This window comes from Bos indicus x Bos taurus, chromosome X (assembly GCF_003369695.1).
Source record: "Bos indicus x Bos taurus breed Angus x Brahman F1 hybrid chromosome X, Bos_hybrid_MaternalHap_v2.0, whole genome shotgun sequence".
Classification (NCBI taxonomy): domain Eukaryota; kingdom Metazoa; phylum Chordata; class Mammalia; order Artiodactyla; family Bovidae; genus Bos; species Bos indicus x Bos taurus.
Genome location: NC_040105.1, coordinates 25983734 through 25996812, shown reverse-complemented (window position 1 = coordinate 25996812; position 13079 = coordinate 25983734). Strand labels below are relative to the sequence as shown.

General features: G+C 42.5%; 1 pseudogene; it reads right to left on the bottom strand.

The window, feature by feature from the left end:
- Window positions 1-559: 559 nt before the first annotated feature.
- Window positions 560-4144, bottom strand: LOC113887680 (annotated as a pseudogene).
- Between the last annotated feature and the right edge of the window lie 8935 nt (window positions 4145-13079).

Genomic DNA, 13079 nt, shown 5'->3' with positions numbered 1-13079 from the left:
GAATTCTGGGGAAATTCCTGATCCCAATATGCTGTGTACAGACATACAAATGGAAACAGCTCGTGGGGCATCAGAGGAGGAGAAGCTGTGCGCCCCAAAGCGAGGCCCCTGCCCTCTCCACACCCCTGTAAAAGATGGGCTGGATGACCATCCTTTCTCCAGCATCCAAACATTCTTTTTGTTGTTGGGTGTGTTTTCTGTTTTTTATTATTTTTGTTGTTTTTTTTTTTTCTCTCTCTCTTTTTTTATAAGTTAAAGTTAATACAAATATAAAAAGGGGAAGTACTCTAGGCTCGATGACATCCACAAATTGTACACTATTTACATCTAAAGCAAAGGTTTCACGTGGGTAGAACAGTCCTCAGTCAAGGCTATTTTGGGAAGTGACGTAGTGTGGGCGGCCCTCCGTGCCGGGTGCAGAGGCCGAGTCTGAATGGCTGGCATTCTCCAGGCTGAGGGTGGCGGTCTTCCAGTCTCACGTTTCTTTGAGGTTTCCGGTTTCCCTGGTGTCTGGGTTGTTTTTCTCCATGGGGCGGGCGGCCTGTGTCCCAGCATGTCCCTAGTCCCAGAAGGTATATCCAGGCGGGACTCTTTCGGGATGAGGCTCTTCGAACTGGTACCGGCGTTGTGCTCAGAGCAGGCCGACCCTCGCTTCTCCTCACTGCCGCTCCAGCAACTGAATTTACTGCTCCAGGAATGGTACTTCTGGGCTGGGTAGTTGGGGTCCGGCTGGTGGTCTGTGGTGGTTGGGGCAGAGGCAGATTGTTTGTTGCACCTGTTGCTAACAGAGCCTTGGTTGGAGCCTAAGAGAATGGAGGAGGGGGTCTCCCTGGAGCCAGAGAGGTCGAAGGTCGAGCCACTGTCCTTGCTTTTCTCAGCTGGCGTCTCCTTCTCTTTCAAGGCGCTGCTTTCCAGGGGAGCTGCCTGAGTACTGGAGGAGGCACCCTGGGATTACTTAGTGTTTCTGTGTTCACCTCAGGGTCTGCTTCCTGCTGAGGGGCGGTAGCTGGCTGAGTGCAAGATTTCATGTGCTCGAGCCAGTGGGCCTGCTGGCAGGGGTAGTCACAGTAGCTGGTGTTCCAGCAGCAGTAGAAGATGGCCTCCTTCTTGCAGTTGGCACACCACTGCTTCTTCTTGGTCTCATCCACCACCTGCTGCTTCTCCAGTTCCAGTTGCTTCTTCACCTCGGCAATGAGCCGGTCCCGCTCCTGCTCTAGGCTCTGCCACATCTCTGCCATGTTCAGTTCCAAGTAGTGTTTCATTTTCGAGAGCTCCTGCTGGTGCAGCCACTGGAATTTCTCTATCTCAGTCCTCAGCCTGCGGATCTCAGCTATTGTGCTTCCAGTAGTGTTCTCAGAAAGATCGTTATATATTTCCATCATCGTGCCTTTTATTGCATCCATCATTTTGCTAGTGTACTTGGCGATGTCTGCAGCGACATCAGCTGAAGCGGTAGTGATGAGCAGGTCTGTGCTGACCGAAGATGCTAGGGTGCTTGTGGTCCCTGAGCTGGTGACCAGAGGCGATGACTGGGTGCTGGTCACCAGGATGATGGTGGAGGTGGATGGGCTCTGCGTGATCTCTTTCTGCTAGACAGTTGATGAGTTCCACACGACCTGCTGCATGGCCGGAGCAGTCTCCTTCGGTAAAAGCGGCCTCTGCTTTTTCACCAGGCTTCCCATGGTGGTGGCGGCGGGGGCCGTGACCGTGGACGTGGTGCTGGTGGTGGCCATGACCCCAGCCGTGGGAGTTTGGAAGGATGAGCAGGTGAGGACCAGCGTTTTGGGGGGAGACTGGCTGCCCGCTGTCATGGATCTCCCTGCTTGGGAGATGGTTCTTTGGGTTCCCTCTTATTTTTTTGATCCTCCCACCCAGAATGGTCTTCTCCTAAATCTATGACAAGTTCGCTCTCTGAATCGGAGTCCAGGCCCAAATGCACCGTTGGGGAACCCGTCTCATCTTTTCCCTTCAGCTTATCCTTTGTGGGATGAGGCGAGGGTTTTGCTTTGTCTGAAAAGTCCTTCTCAGGCTGGGGCTAGTCTTCTCCTTGACTGAGCTTGGGTCCGCTTTCTTGCTGGCTGGTGATGTGCTGACTTTGAGCTCCTCTTTCGTCTCCACTGGGTTCGGCAATTTGAGCTTTTTTTTTTTTTTTTACAGCAGATGGCTCTTTGTCCATCCGAGCCCACTCTTTGTCTTTGGCATCTTCTGGCTCGTTCTTGGACCTCTGTTCCTCATCACTGATAAAGTCACTACTGCTACTATCTGACTTCTCAGAATCCTCCTAATCGCTGTGCTCTACAGCCTATAAACATCTTCTGAGATTTCATTTATGCCTAATTGTGCTTTGCAACTCTGTATTGTCTCGTCGAGATTTAGGTGGAATCTGCCGCGAATCTGTCGCTTGGGGGAGATGAGAGGAACAGGAGCAGACTGCTGCTGGACAGACTCACTCAGTTCCTTCAGGTCCATCTCGGCCTTGCTTCGATCCAGGTTAAGATTCAGGATGCTTCCCGTGGTGGATGTCTTGTCCGTTTTCGTGGTGACTGGCGATACTTGGCCAGAGAATGGTTTGGGGCTGCCGGATAAACTCCCCGCTTGTCCTGTCTTGGTGGAGGCTGGTGAAGCTGTGCTCTTGTCCAGGAAGTTCACTGGCACTGAAGTGGCTGGACGTGGCCTTCGCGTCCTGCTCCACGTCGGAGCCCGTCTGCATGGAGGAGTTTGTACTCATGGGGGAGTGTGGCATGTCGGACAAGGAGATCCTGCGGCCTGCGCCCCCGCTCAGCGTCAGCTTGCTCATCAGGATCTTGGGCGACGCTGTCATGTCAAACCTGAGCTTGACCTTCTCCTGTTTGTCCATCTTGGCGGCACCTGCGCTGGGGTAGGAGGGGTCAAGCAGCATTCGGTACTGGCTCTTGGGTGTGTAGGGTGTCCTGAATGGAGAGTAATTAAAAACCCCGAACTTCTGGCAGATGTTCTCCACATAAAGCTCCATCTCTTGCATTGCACTGTTGAAGATGCTTTTAGTCTTTTTCACAGAAAAAGGAATTTCTTTAGACATGAGGTAACAATTATTTATTGGAACCTAGGCTCTAACGTGTTGTCCAGAGAAACGGGCATCCACCTGCCCATCTTTATCCCTCAGAGCTTTTGCAGGCCAGAATGGAAACCCCTTCAGTTTTGCCCAAACCAAAGGATGCGGATTGCTACAAGGCTCACAAAACCAGTTATCTCATTTTTGGCAGGCAGCTAGATAACACTCTGGACAAACTTCAATTTCATTCATCTCATGCTCACAGATTTTGATGACTACTTTTGCAATTTGTGTCATTTTGTGATTTCCCCCATTATAAATGATGCAGTTGTGCAAAATCCATTTTGCATCAGCCAGAAAGGCTTCTGTGCAGCCATACATTTTCTTTTTAGCATTCTTTTCCAATGTACAAAGGTCCATGGGGTGGAAGATATATTCTACATAGTCAGGATGTTGCTCCAATGGGACAGGCTTCTGAAATGCATCTGTCCCTGGCTGTTTCATTTTCTGAATGGTGAACTTGAGCAGGTATGATAACTCTTCGATGATGAGCATCGCCATGGCTTTACTCTGAGTCTCGATGCATTCTGCTACTGTGATCTTCTCACATTCAGGACAAAATCAGTCCCCCTCTGGTTCTGATGTCAGTCTCAGACACTTAGCGTGATAAACCCCGGGACAGAGCTCACAGCAAAGGACTTGGCCTTCCCAGTGACAAACCCAGCAGTAGAAATCATTTCATCTGTCCTGCGGTACAACATCAACAGGGTCTGTGGTGAGTGGCTGCTTCATATAGTAAAATGGACCATGTCTTAGTTCTGGCTGCTCCTTATTGTTATTTTTCAGTAAGCCGGGTTTCTTTTTCTTTTTAATGAGACTTGTGGATGTGTCCTGTGGCGAGTGGCCATTGGAGGAATGAGGAGGGCTGGGGAACTTTCTTTTCTGGGCTGTTCTCTCTGTGAAGCCCGGATCTTTGGAGCAGGTAGAATTATCCATGCCCTCTACCACCTCCTGTTCTGTTTTTATTTCCTCTTCAGCCAAGATTAAATCACAAAGTAGAAAAATATGCCTAGGCTAGAAGCAAAAGGCCTGGCTTCAAAACATTCAAACCACCAGCATTTAGCCCAGGAATTAAGATTGGGTTCTCCACACTCCCAGCCCCTGGGATGTTTCTTTTCTGCAGCAGGCATGGCTTAGAGAAAGCATTCAGCACTCTTCTAAGCTGTGACTAATTATCTTCCCCCCACCCCCCATATTTACATTCTTAAAACCAAAACTGACATATGGGTTCCAGTTGATTTACAATGACCTTGACAAGAAAGCCCTACAGTATATATTAGTAAAAAAAATATTAAAAAATCTTAAACGTGTTAAACGTTTTCTGAGATTACTAATTGCTGCCATCTTAGACATTATTGCAATTACCACTATGGCAGTCGTAGCTGAAATGGCTCTTCATAAATCTGAACAAACAGTTCATTTTGTACAAAAATGGCATAAAGATGCCAATGTCCTTTGAACCACTCAACAAAAAATTGATGAAAAATTGGCCTCCCAAGTGGCCGACCTTCAACAATCTGTAAAAGAGCAATTAGTCAGTTTACAAAAACAAGTGAGACTAAGATGTGATTAGAACTATACTTCCTTTTGTATAATGGCTTTCAAATACAATAAGACACAATTTAATTGAGATAAAGTTAATCAACACCTATTAAAGTAATATTTCTGTAGATATTCAAGATCTACAACAATATATATTAAAAGCTTTTAATAAACATCTTGATGTGATTTCTGAATCAGATTTTCTTGATACTGTTACTGATAATCTTTCTTCTCTTAATCCTTTAAAACAGATCAAGACATTTAGATACAAAATTGCTCTAGTTATGGGAGTACTATTAATTATGCGTCTGTGTTTCTATATAGTCTAGAAAAAAATGATCAAGAGGCAACAAAGCCAACAACAACTAACATTCCTCACCATTTCTCATCACTTACAAAATCAAAAAGGGGGAGATATAAGAGACAGGAAGAATAAAAGAAAAGCAGGCCCTGGCAAGGGCCACAAAAGAAATTTATAATTATTGATAAACTGGATGCTATAAGGTATGAGACTCTTGAAACAAGACCGGAGGGAACAGTTCGTAATCTTGAAAACAAGATATGATCCTGGGGTCGGAAAACCAACCCCAGACTGTTTCTCAACTGGCGTCTCAGAGTCACATGTTTTACGTATCTGGTGGAAAATCTATACATAAGAATATTAGTCTTAGTTACTAATTTGTTATTGATTACTGTTTCCTAATTACTTAATGGTTAATGATCATTTTGTTTTTTGCCCCTGAAGGCCACATGAGTTATAGTTTTACTCCCTGCATATTCTTTCATTCACGGCTGAAAGTATAATAAAGCTGGCTTGGATTCAGTTTCAGCACCTTCGCCTGGAGGTGTGTTGGTCCCCTGATCCTCACTTTTCTCTGAATTCTTGCATCTCGTTTCTCATTCTCTCACCATATAGTGCTTTCGAAAACCCTGCTTGTCCAGCTGGTTTCGACACAACACGGATCAGGGAACACAGGTTGAGAATGCTAGTAGATCAGCCTTAAAGTTCCCAGTTCATGTTATAAAAACAGCATAGTCCTTGCTTTTGAAAGTTTTCTGAGTGCAGCCAATCCAGTTTTCTTGTTTGTCCATGCCACCAGCATGGGATGACTGTGATTAGGAGCAGGAAGATGTCCAGAGGGGTATGTGTGATCATGCCCTGCATCTCCTGACAGGTCTCTCAGGAGGGTTAAGGGGGAGGTGCTCAGAGCTGCCTAGCTGGGGATGGCAGACCCAGCAGTCAATTAGAATGAAGGTGCCTGCTAGAGTTTGAGAGAACTGTACCAGGATGTTTTCTGTGGGGAGGAAGTCTCCAGAGGCACTTTTTAACTACAGGGCTCATCAATGCCCCTCCCTCTGTGCAATCTTGGGTGCTGGGTTGTTACTCTTCCTCCACCTCTGCAATACCTGAGTGCTGCTTTCTGATGACTTGCCCCTTTTTCTGCTCATTCCCTACTCTCACCCAAACTTTTCATCTAGGAAGATCAGGTGTAAGAGGCATGGGACATGTGTATAAAACCAGAATTAAGTTTGAACCATGTAGATCCCATTTTTGCCTGGCTGCCACCATGGCTATACCAGCCAGGCTGGTCTGGGAAAAGAAATGTGTATCATGCTGGGGAATCGTCAGGACAGAACCCTACAGTTTCAAAAGAGGCCTGTATAATCCCCCATCCCTTTAGTCCTGATTTAATGACCAAATTGCCTTACTCTGAAGTAGGGCTTCTCAGTCTCAACACTGTTGATGTTAGGGGCCAGATCATTCATGGTTGTAAGAGGCTTTCCCTTGCATTGGCACAATATTTAGCAGTATTCCTGACATCTACACACTAGAGGCCAGCAGAACACCTTCAGCTGTGGCAAGCAAAAACTATCCAGAAGAAGCTAAATATTCCTCAGGGGGGCAAAATCACCCTTGACTGTGAATCTCTAGCCCAAATATGTGTATAACTTGATTCAAGGGCTTCTCTTTGTGGATGTTGAGTCCACATCCAGTAGGGTGAGTCACCTTCTCTTTTTCCCTCTCCCTGAAGAGCCCAGTACATACAAGTGAAGTGAAGTGAAGTCGCTCAGTCATGTCCGACTCTTTGCGACCCCATGGACTGTAGCTTGTTAAGCTCCTCCGTCCATGGGATTTTCCAGGCAAGAGTGCTGGAGTGGATTGCCATTTCCTTCTCCAGGGGATCTTTCCAACCCAGGAATCAAACCCAGGTCTCCTGCATTGCAGGCAGACGCTTTACCGTCTGAGCCACTAGGGAAGCCAGTACATACAAGGGTCAGGTGCATAACACACTTTCATAGAAAGAGAATGGACTTTACTTGGAAATACAGAGATCCCAGTTCTGCTTTTCATTACAAGTGTAATCACAGCATCTTATTTGACACCTCTAATCTCAAGTTTTCTTATCTGTAATTATGGCTAACTACCCTGTTATGGCTGAATTGTGCACCCCCACCCCCAAATTCATATGTTGAAATTCTAACTTCTGATATCCCATATGGGACTGCATTTGGAGATTTGGTCTTAGAGATTATTAAGTTAAAATGTGGTCATTAGGGTGAACCCAAGTCCAGTATAACTGGTATCTTTAAAAGAAAGAAATCTGGACACAGGCATACATACAGAGGGAAAACCACGTGAAGACACAGGAAAAGATGGCCATCCATAATACAAGCCAAGGAGATAGGCCTCAGAAAAAACCAACTCTGCTGTCACTTGGTCTAAGACTTTGAGCTTTCAGAACTGAGAAAACAAACTTCTGTGGTTTAAGTCATTCAGTCTGTGGTACTTTATAATGGCAGCCTCAGCAAGCTAATACAAATATCTAATAGAAAGAAGTTTTGCGAAAATGAAAGAATGCATATCTTACGAACATCACAGTTACAATAAAGAGTTTGAAAATGACATGTGACAATAGCTGTTTTTTATTGAGTATGTATTATATGTCAAGCACATTTTCTTAGGCAATTTACCTAGATTATTTCTAATTTTACAGTAAACCTACAGGGTTGATGTGATATTGTGAGACTCCACTTTGTAGAGAGGCAGAATGGCTGAGTGAACTAAAGGGCTCCAGCCACTGCGCTCTGCAGCCATTGGCTCTTTTTCTCCTAGGTTATGCTTGGTAGGGACTGCTGCCAGCCAGTGGTGGGTACAGGACGAGTACTAAGCAGGCTTGCTCCTGGAAAAAGAGAAACTCCTCTGATCAGAGACTTTGACTTGAAGACTTTCTGAAGGCCTTCCTAAACATTCTTTAAACTGCTTGGTGATCTAGGATGCTGCCATCATCCTGTCTCTCCTTCTCTTGATGTCAGAGTGTGTTATGATCTGACAGCTCTGTGTTATGATTTGACAGCTCTCCTAACATCCTCTAACTTGCTCTCCATTGCCTCTCATTAACTTGTCCCCTAAAGAGATCCTTACATACTAAAGCCTTTGATGCTAACGACTTCTTGGAATGGACTGACATAGTATGTATTTTGACTCTATTTTACAGGGAGAACAGGCACACACAAGTGTGTTCCCAGAGTTGCATAATTAGTACTAGTGCAAGGGTATTCAGATATGATTATCTAACTCCATAGACTGATTCTTTTACATATTATAATGTATCTTGAAATACATGGTGAAAGTACTTTAAACATTAAAACCATTATATGCACCTACCATGTAAAATATGTTTATTAATAATAAAGTAGAAATCTGAGATCAATGTCTCAAGTCTTTGAACAATCTATGCACATAAATAGTAACAATGCCCCTATTTTTGCTTTACCCACCCTTCAAAAGGTCATGTCAAGCTAACACTGCTTGAATTCTCCTCCACGAAACACAGCACTGTGCAAACCACTGTCATCACACTCACCACAGGAGTTGCTAAAGAGGTGACTAGTGGAATTTTCCCTCTTGCCTCGGAAGTCAATAGCTAAATTTCACTGTGTGCTAAGTTCCAGGCTACTTAATTCTTGATTTGGGTGGTGGGACACTTTGACATTAACAGTGGAGGTCCATATCACCTCTTCACCTCATGCATTCACCCACTCTAGAATTTAGTTGCTAATCTAAGAAAACTGGTGGACATACGGACACACTTGATGTACTGAGATTAAATTTCAGCCCCAATGAAAAATAGAGGCTGGAAATAGAAATTATGTCCAATCATATACAACTTGAAATTTAATACCTTTTATATTTCAGAGTGTAAACCAAGTTTCCTAACCACTAGACTTGCATAAACCCATGTTCCTTTCTATCTTTCTATTGGATTGTTTTCGTGTTTGTTTTTCTTTTATTGCTTTGCAAGGTATTTTTTCAGTTCTAATCTGGTAATTAGTTACCTTTAAATTGTAACATGCACAGTTTATTTTACAAAGACTAGATTTAATCAATCTATCCTTCCCTGGGATAATTAAAGGAAATTGGTTTATATGTATCATCTCTCCATAGTATTGCACATGATTGCTGTTATACTGTATTTGACACTTTTGGCTGTTTTTACTAGAAAGATTTTCATCTCCAAACTGTTAGAATCAGAAGCAAACCAAATTTGAGATAGATTATTTCTTGCTCTCCCAGCAATGACTAAACAATTATGGAGGTACTATTTGGAGAACTCTGCAGAAAACTACTTCGATTGGAGAGTTACTAGGGCAACGCTTTAGGGAAAGAGGACATATGAATGGGCTGAAGAGCCTGATAAGCTACTGAATAATATTGCATTGTTTTTGCTGTACACATTAGGTACCTGAATAATCTAAGATCTATCGTTCCTGCAGTTTCCTCAGGAGCTCATCCTTATCAATTTGATGAACATGAATTTGGTGTTCAGTGGATTTTATATGACTATATTACAGGCAGATTCTTTACCATCAAAGCCACCAGGAAAGCCCCAATATACTCATAACAAATTCATATTATAGTTACGTGTGTATGTACATGTATACTTTCTATGTAACATTAATAGATATTTACTCTTTGTCTTTTCCATTCTTCCTCCATTTCCTTGAGAATTATTTTATAGGAAATTCAACTGCCAATTCTTAGCCAGGCATTTTGAGTGAGATTGCCCCTACCCCATCACCAGCCCCACGGATGGTGCTATGTATTTCTTGGTATTTGCCACTGATACTGAGTAGATATACAAAAGAGACAAAGCAAATGAAATGCATACATTCTAGGAATTCTATTCTCTTCTTTAATGAGATCTACTTGAAAAGAATTTCTTTGCTGCGAGATACAAATGAGCAATGTGCCACGTTTGGAGCTGGTGGAAGCCATAGTTTGAAAACAAGGGAAGAAATATACTACAGAGGAACCCAGCCTAAGCTCTAGATCAAGCTGCCCCTGAGCTTTATCTTTGGATTATTGAAGAACCAGAGAAAATGTTTCCTTTGTATTAGTAATGTAAGCTGATTTTCACTGGGGTTTCTATTATTTGAAATATTCTGAGAATATTACAGGTGACCTCTATTTAATTGTCAAAAATAAAAATTAACTACCTTGCTATTTTAATGATTTGAGGGCACCACAGAGAAAAAGAACATCCTAACACTTCAAAAATTGGATTGGTAGCCTCTGTGGTGGCTCAGTGGTAAATAATCCACCTGCCAATGCAGAAGACACAAGTTCGATCCCTGATCCACGAAGATCCCACATGCCCCGGAGCAGCTAAGCCTGTGCGCCACAACTATTCACCCTGTTCTCTAGAGCCCCAGAGCCACAACTACTAAAGCCTGCATTCCTAGAGCTCATGCTCTGCAACAAGAGAATCCACTGCAATGAGAAGCCTGTGCACCACAACTAGAGGACATGCCTCACTGGCCACAGCCAGAGAGAGGTCCATGCAGCAAAGAAGACCCAACATATCCCCCCCAAAATTTAATAAGTGAAATTATTTTTAAAAAATGGATTGGAATTTTACTAGGAGAAAAGCAAAGAGAGTCCCCAAAGAAAATTTTAATTCATATTGAAGCAAATTGCTGAAGACAATATCACCAGTTATACCTTATCAGTATATCATGATTATTTTTCCTAGTGAGTAGAGTTTTTCATATTAATATAACAAATACTCAATATTACAAATACTCATTTGTAATTAATATTGCAAATAATATAAGAATACATGAAAAATATTCATTGTGTCGAATGCTAAAATAATTATAAAATTTAATATATACCCATGTCTGATAAAAAGTTAACTGTTTCTTAACCGTGTGTAGCATGTATCCCTAGAGCTCATATGTAGCCAGCACACATATGCTGGTAAGGCATACTAGGTAGTGTACAATTTGACTGGTTGCTCGGTGCTCACTGATAGAGGTCAAAGTCTGTTGGGTAGATGCTGTAGTATGTTTTGGGTTTCATTCCATTATACTAACTGGTGTGTATCTATGTGTGTGTATTAATGTAAAATATGTTCTGTATGTGTATATTTAAAATCAGAATCATATTTAATGGTGAATCTTTAGGGGATATCTGTTATAGTCAAGAGTAAGATAAAGCCAATTACCAGTCATTATTGAAAAACATCTATTTCTGCTTTATTGACTATGCCAAAGCCTTTGACTGTGTGGATCACAATAAACTGTGGAAAATTCTGAAAGAGATGGGAATACCAGACCACCTGATATGCCTCTTGAGAAACCTATATGCAGGTCAGGAAGCAACAGTTAGAACTGGACATGGAACAACAGACTGATTCCAAATAGGAAAAGGAGTACGTCAAGGCTGTATATTGTCACCCTGCTTATTTAACGTCTATGCAGAGTACATCATGAGAAACGCTGGGCTGGAAGAAGCACAAGCTGGAATCAAGATTGCCAGGAGAAATAATAACCTCAGATGTGCAGATGACACCACCCTTATGGCAGAAAGTGAAGAGGAACTCAAAAGCCTTTTGATGAAAGTGAAAGAGGAGAGTGAAAAAGTTGGCTTAAAGCTCAACATTCAGAAAACTAAGATCATGGCATCCAGTCCCATCACTTCATGGCAGATAGATGGGGAAACAGTGGAAACAGTGTCAGACTTTATTTTTTTGGGCTCCAAAATCACTGCAGATGGTGCTCACAGCCATGAAATTAAAAGATGCTTACTCCTTGGAAGGAAAGTTATGACCAACCTAGATAGCATATTCAAAAGCAGAGACATTACTTTGCCAACAAAGGCCCGTCTAGTCAAGGCTATGGTTTTTCCAGTGGTCATGTATGAATGTGAGAGTTGGACTGTGAAGAAAGCTGAGTGCTGAAGAATTGATGGTTTTGAACTGTGGTGTTGGAGAAGACTCTTGAGAGTCCCTTGGACTGCAAGGAGATCCAACCAGTCCATTCTAAAGGAGATCAGCCCTGGGTGTTCTTTGGAAGGAATGATGCTAAAGCTGAAACTCCAGTACTTTGGCCACCTCATGTGAAGAGTTGACTCATTGGAAAAGACCCTGATGCTGGGAGGGATTGGGGGCAGGAGGAGAAGGGGATGACAGAGGATGAGATGGCTAGATGGCATCACAGACTCAATGGACGTGAGTTTGAGTGAACTCCAGGTGTTGGTGATGGACAGGGAGGCCTAGGGTGCTGCAATTCATGGGGTTGCAAAGAGTCAGACATGACTGAGCGACTGAACTGATTTTACATCTTACTGTCACCCCTAACCTATTTAATTAGATAAGAGAGTAAGAAAATAGAGCTATAAATTTGGGGAAGAAGGAGGACATGTTATCTTTTCCAGATTTTATTATTGTATACTTTGAAGACCCAAAAGAATCTGAAAACCAAAAAGAATTCAGTAAGGGTGTTGATTATGCAGTTAGTAAATGACTGCCAGTAACTTTCCTTTATCCAAGAACAAACACAGTAACTACTTAAAATTAAATGCTTATAATAAATATGGCGAGAAATGTTTAAGACCTATATGAATAAAGCATTAAAGTTTCTTAAGACACATTAAATCCTTTAATAAGATTTTTAATAAAAATCCTTTAATAATAACACACTTTGATTTAGGACAGGAAATTAGCATTGTGAGGAATTCCATTTCCCAAACAGAAATCCACTAATGTAATTCAATCCAAGGAAAAGTACTATAAGGTTTTTATTTTGTTTTTGCTATAATATTATTCTGAAATTTTTCTAGAAATATTACTAGTTGAGAATAACGGACTTTTATGAAAAAGAATAATGTTAGAGGATGACTTCTACCAGATATCAAAATGTGTAAGTCCAGTTTAATAAAAACCTTACTGCATTCATGCAGCAAGAAGGAAACCTTTCAGTGGAAAGAATAAAATTTAGAGATTATATTTATGGGGTTTCTTACCTGCAAAATATAGGGTAAGCTAAGTTATGCAAAGATGGTATTGGTTCAGCAGTCTAGAAACTAATCAGATCAGATCAGATCAGTCGCTCAGTCATGTCCAACTCTTTGCAACCCCATGAATCGCAGCACGCCAGGCCT